Below are 8,912 nucleotides of genomic sequence, written 5' to 3' on the forward strand. Positions count from 1 at the left end.
CAAGAATGTGATGTCTTAAACCGACAGCTCTAAATGTATAGGTCTCTATAAGTACTAAAGCGGTGCTGATGCATAATACTGTAGGCAATGCAGGTATGGTAGGGAGAGATAGTATCTATAGAAGCAGTGGGATAATAGCCTCTGGGAAGGGACTGTGGCTGTGGGATAGCAAGTATAGTAGGGAGAGATGGTGCCTATAGTAGCAGTGGGATAATAGCCTCTGGGAAGGGACTGTGGCTGTGGCATAGCAGGTATAGTAGGGAGAGATGGTGCCTATAATAGCAGTGGGATAATGGCCTCTGGGAAGGGACTGGGGCTGTGGGATAGCAGGTATAGTAGGGAGACATGGTGCCTATAGTAGCAGTGGGGGTATAATAGCCTCTGGGAAGGGACTGGGGCTGTGGGATAGCAGGTATAGTAAGGAGAGATGGTACCTATAGTAGTAGTGGGATAATAGCCTCTGGGAAGGGACTGTGGCTATGGGATAGCATGTATAGTAGGGAGAGATGGTGCCTATAGTAGCAGTGGGGGGATAATAACCCCTGGGAAGGGAATGTGGCTGTTGGATAGCAGGTATAGTAAGGAGAGATGGCGCCTATAGTAGCAGTGGGGATAATAGCCTCTGGGAAGGGACTGTGGCTGTGGGATAGCAGGTATAGTAGGGAGACATGGTGCCTATAGTAGCAGTGGGATAATAGCCTCTGGGAAGGGACTGTGGCTGTGGAATAGCAGGTATAGTAGGGAGAGATGGTGCCTATAGTAGCAGTGGGGGGATAATAGCCTCTGGGAAGGGACTGTGGATGTGGGATAGCAGGTATAGTAGGGAGAGATGGTGCCTATAGTAGCAGTGGGGGGATAATAGCCTCTGGGAAGGGACTGTGGATGTGGGATAGCAGGTATAGTAGGGAGAGATGGTGCCTATAGTAGCAGTGGGGGGATAATAGCCTCTGGGAAGGGACTGTGGATGTGGGATAGCAGGTATAGTAGGGAGAGATGGTGCCTATAGTAGCAGTGGGGGGATAATAGCCTCTGGGAAGGGACTGTGGATGTGGGATAGCAGGTATAGTAGGGAGAGATGGTGCCTATAGTAGCAGTGGGGATAATAGTCTCTGGGAAGGGACTGTGGCTGTGGGATAGCAGGTATAGTAGGGAGAGATGGTGCCTATAGTAACAGTGGGGATAATAGCCTCTGGGAAGAGACTGTGGCTGTGGAATAGCAGGAATCATTTTTCATTTAAATTAGAACTATTTTCTTAAAATGGATAGCAGGTTTCTGGATTGAGGGGCATATAACTGTACATGTAAAGTCATCTAATAAAAAAATGTATATCTATATATTTATGTCTGTCTTCTGTCTGTTAATCTAATCTCTATAAATACAAACCGGATTCCAAAAAAGTTGGGACACTAAACAAATTGTGAATAAAAACTGAATGCAATGATGTGGAGGTGCCAACTTCTAATATTTTATTCAGAATAGAACATAAATCACGGAACAAAAGTTTAAACTGAGAAAATGTACCATTTTAAGGGAAAAATATGTTGATTCAGAATTTCATGGTGTCAACAAATCCCAAAAAGTTGGGACAAGTAGCAATAAGAGGCTGGAAAAAGTAAATTTGAGCATAACGAAGAGCTGGAAGACCAAATAACACTAATTAGGTCAATTGGCAACATGATTGGGTATAAAAAGAGCTTCTCAGAGTGGCAGTGTCTCTCAGAAGCCAAGATGGGGAGAGGATCACCAATTCCCACAATGTTGCGCAGAAAGATAGTGGAGCAATATCAGAAAGGTGTTACCCAGCGAAAAATTGCAAAGATTTTGCATCTATCATCATCAACTGTGCATAACATCATCCGAAGATTCAGAGAATCTGGAACAATCTCTGTGCGTAAGGGTCAAGGCCGTAAAACCATACTGGATGCCAGTGATCTCCGGGCCCTTAAACGACACTGCACCACAAACAGGAATGCTACTGTAAAGGAAATCACAGAATGGGCTCAGGAATACTTCCAGAAACCATTGTCAGCGAACACAATCCACCGTGCCATCCGCCGTTGCCAGCTAAAACTCTACAGTGCAAAGAAGAAGCCATTTCTAAGTAAGATCCACAAGCTCAGGCGTTTTCACTGGGCCAGGGATCATTTAAAATGGAGTGTGGCAAAATGGAAGACTATTCTGTGGTCAGACGAGTCACGATTCGAAGTTCTTTTTGGAAATCTGGGACGCCATGTCATCCGGACCAAAGAGGACAAGGACAACCCAAGTTGTTATCAACGCTCAGTTCAGAAGCCTGCATCTCTGATGGTATGGGGTTGCATGAGTGCGTGTGGCATGGGCAGCTTGCATGTCTGGAAAGGCAGCATCAATGCAGAAAAATATATTCAGGTTCTAGAACAACATATGCTCCCATCCAGACGTCATCTCTTTCAGGGAACACCCTGCATTTTTCAACAAGATAATGCCAGACCACATTCTGCATCAATCACAACATCATGGCTGCGTAGGAGAAGGATCCGGGTACTGAAATGGCCAGTCTGCAGTACAGATCTTTCACCTATAGAGAACATTTGGCGCATCATAAAGAGGAAGGTGCGACAAAGAAGGCCCAAGACGATTGAACAGTTAGAGGCCTGTATTAGACAAGAATGGGAGAGCATTCCTATTCCTAAACTTGAGAAACTGGTCTCCTTGGTCCCCAGACGTCTGTTGAGTGTTGTAAGAAGAAGGGGAGATGCCACACAGTGGTGAAAATGGCCTTGTCCCAACTTTTTTGGGATTTGTTGACACCATGAAATTCTGAATCAACATATTTTTCCCTTAAAATGGTACATTTTCTCAGTTTAAACTTTTGTTCCGTGATTTATGTTCTATTCTGAATAAAATATTAGAAGTTGGCACCTCCACATCATTGCGTTCAGTTTTAATTCACAATTTGTTTAGTGTCCCAACTTTTTTGGAATCCGGGTTGTAAATATGATAGATACAAAATCTGTCTGGCTCAATACTGGTGTAAGAAAGGAAGTGAGAACTACATAAAGCTGTAAAAGAGGAGTGAGAAGGCCGGGGGAATGTGCAATAGTGGACGATAGCTCAGGTGAGTCTGGGAGTAAGGGAGCTCATCTGTCTGATTCCATTTTCCAGCTGACTGACCAGGGATATGTGAAGCTACTATAGAAACAATGAGTGCAAAAGCCATCACTAATATGACATTTAGCCACGGAACTTCCTATTATCTCCAGCACCAATACATTCTGGTAACCATTCATTCAAATTCTAATACCAAAGTTGATAATAAGGATTAGTTCATAACCCAGAACTAGCAGCTAACTACCTAAATAATTATTAGAATGCCAACAGCACTTGTTTGTGCTAAAATAACACTACTTACCTGTAACTTTAATTATAATTCCACATAAACTTTCATCTTAACTTGGATTGTTAAATGTTCTTGCTAACGTTCACTAACAGGTGTGGTAGATTTCACCAGTGCAGTTACCCATAGCAACCAATCATTATTATTGCTGCTAAAGCTAGAGAATGAAAGCAAACTTCTGACTGATTTTCAAGTCTGTTTGCCCTGGTGCAAGTGAGCACCCATGTTATTAAATTGGCCCCACTAAAACTGCCTTTAAATATCAACTTTAATAATGCCCCTAAACGTAATCAAAGCTTGTAGTTACTAATGTGCTTTTATAAATGCCAGCTCTATATTGGAAAAAGCAGAGCAATTTCCATTTTTATTGGGTAATGTTCTGTCCTATTACTCCCCTACTCCACCTTCTGTTTTCTTCAGACTGTCCTTGATTTGAAACTTCTTGTAATTAGACTAAAGCTGGCTATACAAGCACCGATATTATCGTATGAAACCTCATTTCAGCCGATATTTGGTGCGTGTATGGCAGATTGACGAGACGTCTGATATTGCAATAGCTTGGGATATCTGTCGTCTCGTTGATTGAGCGGGGCAAAAGATTTTGATCTGGTGCCGTTGAAGGAACCTGAGCAAAATCTGCGTTTAGGGCTGAATTGTCAGGTGGAAGTAGAATTCGTATTGTTTCTACCTCCATATCTAAAGATTCAGCCCTAAATGTCAATGGAGGGAATGAACATGCACCCCCCTGGCTGTTGCTTTCAGCGTGAGACGCTGGATTATAAGAAGGTAGGAGGGGGGCACCTAGGTTTGACAACTTTATGACTGCCCCTAAATTATATTTTCTAAGATAATATAACCCTTACATTAACTAGTTTTTGAATTCATAGGATTAAGCCTCCTCTGGCCCTCATTTGTTCAGCCCCTCGATCATAACAACATTAGTGCCATATAAACACTTGTGAAGTTCAAGCAGAAATCCACTGCAGAGGTAGTGGTGAATTGGCAAATGGTGAATGGGCAATGACTGTTTGAATCTTCACACCATCACTTAGCAGTCACTAATTTAATCAGCTCAGTTGTCACACAAGGAATTGCCACAGTCAAAATGTGTCAGGCAAGAATATCAGATACCTTAGGGTTGGCATACTGGTATAATCATAGCAGCCATTTTCTCCTTAAAGCAAAAACCTACTGCTGTTGGATATTGCAGTGGATGACAAAAGCTACCTGTGAGACATTATCCCTCAGAACACTCACTGCCTAAAGAGGCTAAGGCCCCTAGAGCATGTGGCGACCAGGTTGATGAGATTTGACTTTCAAGTTTAACTAGTTAAATTAACGTCAGATGTTGTTGCTGCATTGTGGCCAAATCCTTTTCCTATTCTGAGTTACCACAGCTTGGAATGCACCACTCAATCAATAATACCGGCCTAAAATACTAACCTGTCTTGTTTCCTTTCAACACTTATCATCAAAACTCCACAAATGAAGCGGTTACAAATTTAAACCTAAATCTCTTGTATCTGTGCTGTACTAAATACTAGTCTAGTCCTGGTATCCACACTGTGCAATAAAGCATTATTCAAACCAGGAGACATACTGGGACACAAACGGCATTCCTTCTTTATCCAGTCCACATGGTTTCCCTCAGGCCATGCTTCATATCAGGGAGATCTCATTTGGGAAAGGTGCTTTCAGCCTGCTAGTCGTCAGTATGAGCAGTATGTCTACAGTCAGACTAGGAAGAGGAATGAGGCTTGGAACCAGAATTAGCCCAAGCAAAGGTAGCCCTTTTCTAAGGGGGGGCAGTGGGGCTCCCTTGAAGCTGGGAGATCTTATGGCACTAGCACTGAACAGGACAGGTTTATCCAAGGTTATGTTTTCCCCTCACTGTTTTCCCTTAATCCAAATCATTGTCACGTTCATGGAAACATTTTTAAAAGTGGTTTTTTTTTGTGTGTACTTTCACCAGCATTGAATTTTGTATTGTATACCGAAGCATATTTCTGATTGTACCATTGGTTTTCTTACTTGTTTTTAAATAGAACAGAATACTACTGTGGTAGTATTAAAAAAATCTTTTATACAGCATGCAGACGTTTTAACAACAAAACAGTTTTAATTTACAAATTTAACAAAAAATATCAATTAAACAAAGTAATACATACCACAAGAAATGCACACGCACAAAAAGGACACACTTTCGTATAGTTTTTCTCAGCGCCACTCAGTCCCTCCTGCCTTTTGTTACAAATCACTTATTGACGCAGGGGAACCCTGAAGCTACCGCCTGCATCAATAGGCAAGGCACACTTACCCTTGAAGAATTGCAGACATCTCTTGAATGCTGAACACCGGAGATGAAGCCAGATGGACTTCCATGCAATTGTGTCTGATTTGCAAGAAAACACATGCAAATGTGGTAATTTTGCCAAATTGGATGCATGCAGTAGGTGCAGAGCAATTGTGCCAAGAGCATTGCCACTTTGCAACTGCAATGATGCTAGAATTACAGGGAAAATGCTGCATTGTGGGAAAAAAACATGGTGATTGCACTTTGGTCACTGCATTTGGGGACGTACATGTGCCCTATTTTCTTTAGCATTTTCACGCATGAATAAAAATGATTTACAGTGATAGTAAGTGCCCGAAAACAAAAGAAATCCTTCTGGGGAGAAAAGGGTCAATATATTATACAGCTTTTTGAAAAATATTCCCCTCAAAGTACAGTTTTAATGCAGGAACATAAAATAATTCTCAATAGATAAAGTTAGCCAGTGGTTATTCCAAATGAGAACAATGCGTCATTTAGTACTTGTGTAGCTGTGGAAACACAAAAATTCAACCGAACCAAAAAGGATCTATAATTTTCTTCTGCCTAAGGATCTTCTCATGTTTTGTCAACTGTAGCGAAGCTAACAGGCAGATCCCCCCCAGCCCAAATTTATATGGGACACCAATAAATCCACTAAATGCATATATATTGTAACTTTTTTTTTTTTATAAAAAAAAAAGGAGCCCTACATCAGTCCTATCACCATTAAAGCTTACTATTTAAGGTCATTAAACCTACACATATAGCAATAAAACATGAAGCAGAAAATAATAAACTTGTCACAAAGTCTGGGAAAATAAATCTTTTTATCATATTAATTATATTATATATTATCATACTATTTTTCATTGAATAATTGAATTTAGAAACAGCAGTTCACACATTTTTTCCCCAAACCTATGAACGTCTAGGTTTTGAACCTCATAGCACCTTTTTGCTGAACATTTACTCTTTCTATTTTTAATAACAATTTATGGGATATTAGTGCTATTGACCTTTGAAATCTGTAGAACTGTAGTAATAGAATTACTGCTTGAAAGGGACATATTGGAGCCTTGGAAACCCAAGAGCAACAATGAGGGCTCGAAGTTCCCACCATCCAACTTATTATAGGATTTGTTCCCCACCTGTTCCTACTTATTTGAACCGCTGTGTAATTATTGTATGACATGGCGTGATGGCAACCATGGGTGTTCCCTGTGTGAGTATCGGAGTCAATGATCATTTCTAAGCTAAAGAAATGACTGGACCAAACCCCAGTTTAAATACTGACAGAAGGTAGCAGCTAGTTAAGGTAACAGAAATACTCTCTGAATGACAGTCAGTGAATTGGGCAGTGGCAACAAGAAACTGAGAACTGATAAAGTGATCCAGGATATGATAGGAAGAATTAGCCAAGCCAAGGTAAAACTACCCCAAAGCATTGTATTAGTAGAAGACTCAGGTAATGGTCCAGACTCAAGATTTAAAATAGGCCCTTGCATATCAAGCACTCAGATACCCACAGCCCCCCACAGACCCAATAAATAGTGACTGTCTGGCATCTTACAGCAGCCCCTCTGGCATTTGCTAGAATTTACAGATTGCCTGAATGGGAGGTCAACTTTAAAAGTACTAGATCTTTAGAGGCAGCCTCTAGGGAATGGCAAAAAAAGGAAGCTAAAATAAATCCCATATTGCTTTTTCTGATTCATACAAAGTGTCAGGTAGAGTAATTATGCTTAGGAATGCGTGAAATAATCTGTCACAACAAACCTTTTTCAGATTTCTTGAGGACTTAAGGATTTGACATGGAAGGTGTGAATCATAGGTATAGCCTCTAGTTGGGTTGTGTTATATGTGTGCAAGTATTTCTCCATGAGCTTATTATTATACTAAAAAGTTGCAGGATAATGGTGTTTGGAGACTAGAAATCAGGTAGTTATTTTACTAGCCCGCTGTATGCTTACAGATAGATCTTATTGGCAAGTGCATGGAAATATGTGCCAAATATCCAGATAAAAGCTTAATGTGCAGTTGAAATACATAAAGTTTTTCCATATGCAGGACACACGGTTCTCTTGGACTCTAGAACATGATGACTAACTGACACTCCTCCCTCTGCCTTTTGGGGAAGGGAATGAGTGTCAGAGAAATGGAATGTAATGATTCGGCAGAAGTCCTGGGGCAGTGAAGACTAAGTGGGGCCAATGGCGTACGGCAGGGGGAGGATCCAGGCAAATGAGGGAGGTATGAATGGGAAGGTAGTTGAGTTAGGAGACACTTTTAGATCATAACGGGAGGTGTACAGGTGTAAGGCTTAAAGGGCCATAAGGGGAAACTCATAATCTCATGGAAAAGGTGGTGGGAACATTTTAACTCTGAGCCAGAAATCCTGCACATCTGGAATCTCTGCAGAATCTCACGCATGGACTGAAACTTTTCATTCTTCCCTTTGGGTTTCCAGAGACTTGGAATATGTGAATTTGTGCAGAGCTGAAGATCCCTCCCCAGATGCCAGTATCACTTCCTTATCACTTTTCCAGCCCAGCTTTTCATGACAAACTGTTGGACGGAGAACTGATAAGGCTGTGTGACTGCCACACTCTTCTGGAAGTTTCTGCCTCGAGGTGAGGATAAAAGGCTGTTTGGGCAGGTGCCCAAGGGATTGCTGAGGAGCCACGACACTCTGATCTACTCCTCTTACCTTCTATCAATATTGTCCTTCATTAACTTTATGTTTGCTTTCTACTTTGGCTGTTCAACTCCTTACGACTGCAACAATCCTGCACTAATCTGCATTTTCACTCTTTCCGATTTCAGGCATTTCTAACAGTAATCTATAATTATATATAAGTATGGGATCTGTTATCTGAAAACTGTTTATCCAGAAAGCTTCAAATTACAGAAAGGCCATCTCCCTGTACTTGTACTTTAACCCAAATAAGATACATTACCCTCACTGGAGGCAGAACAATCCCTTTGGGTTTAATTAATATTTAATTGAATGTTTAGTAGACTTAAGCAATATAGATCCAAATTATGGAAAGACCTTATCTGGAAAACCCCAGGCCCTGAGCATTTTGGATAACAGGTCCCATACCTCTATATGAAATATAGTCCAAGGTGGTGCACACCCAAATAGTTATGTAGTTATAGAATTAGTTATCCCTTGTCACACAAAAATAATTAGTACAATAGTTCAAAAAGGTTTGGCACAA

General features: G+C 41.1%; 1 non-coding gene across 1 annotated transcript; it reads left to right on the plus strand.

Moving 5' to 3' along the window:
* The first annotated feature begins 8,208 nt into the window (after positions 1 to 8,208).
* Positions 8,209 to 8,291, plus strand: mir184 (microRNA mir-184). The gene has a single exon (NR_049597.1). It is a non-coding gene; the product is annotated as a microRNA mir-184 (primary transcript).
* Positions 8,292 to 8,912: the final 621 nt, after the last annotated feature.

The sequence above is a fragment of the Xenopus tropicalis genome, chromosome 3, assembly GCF_000004195.4.
Source record: "Xenopus tropicalis strain Nigerian chromosome 3, UCB_Xtro_10.0, whole genome shotgun sequence".
Classification (NCBI taxonomy): Eukaryota; Metazoa; Chordata; class Amphibia; order Anura; family Pipidae; genus Xenopus; species Xenopus tropicalis.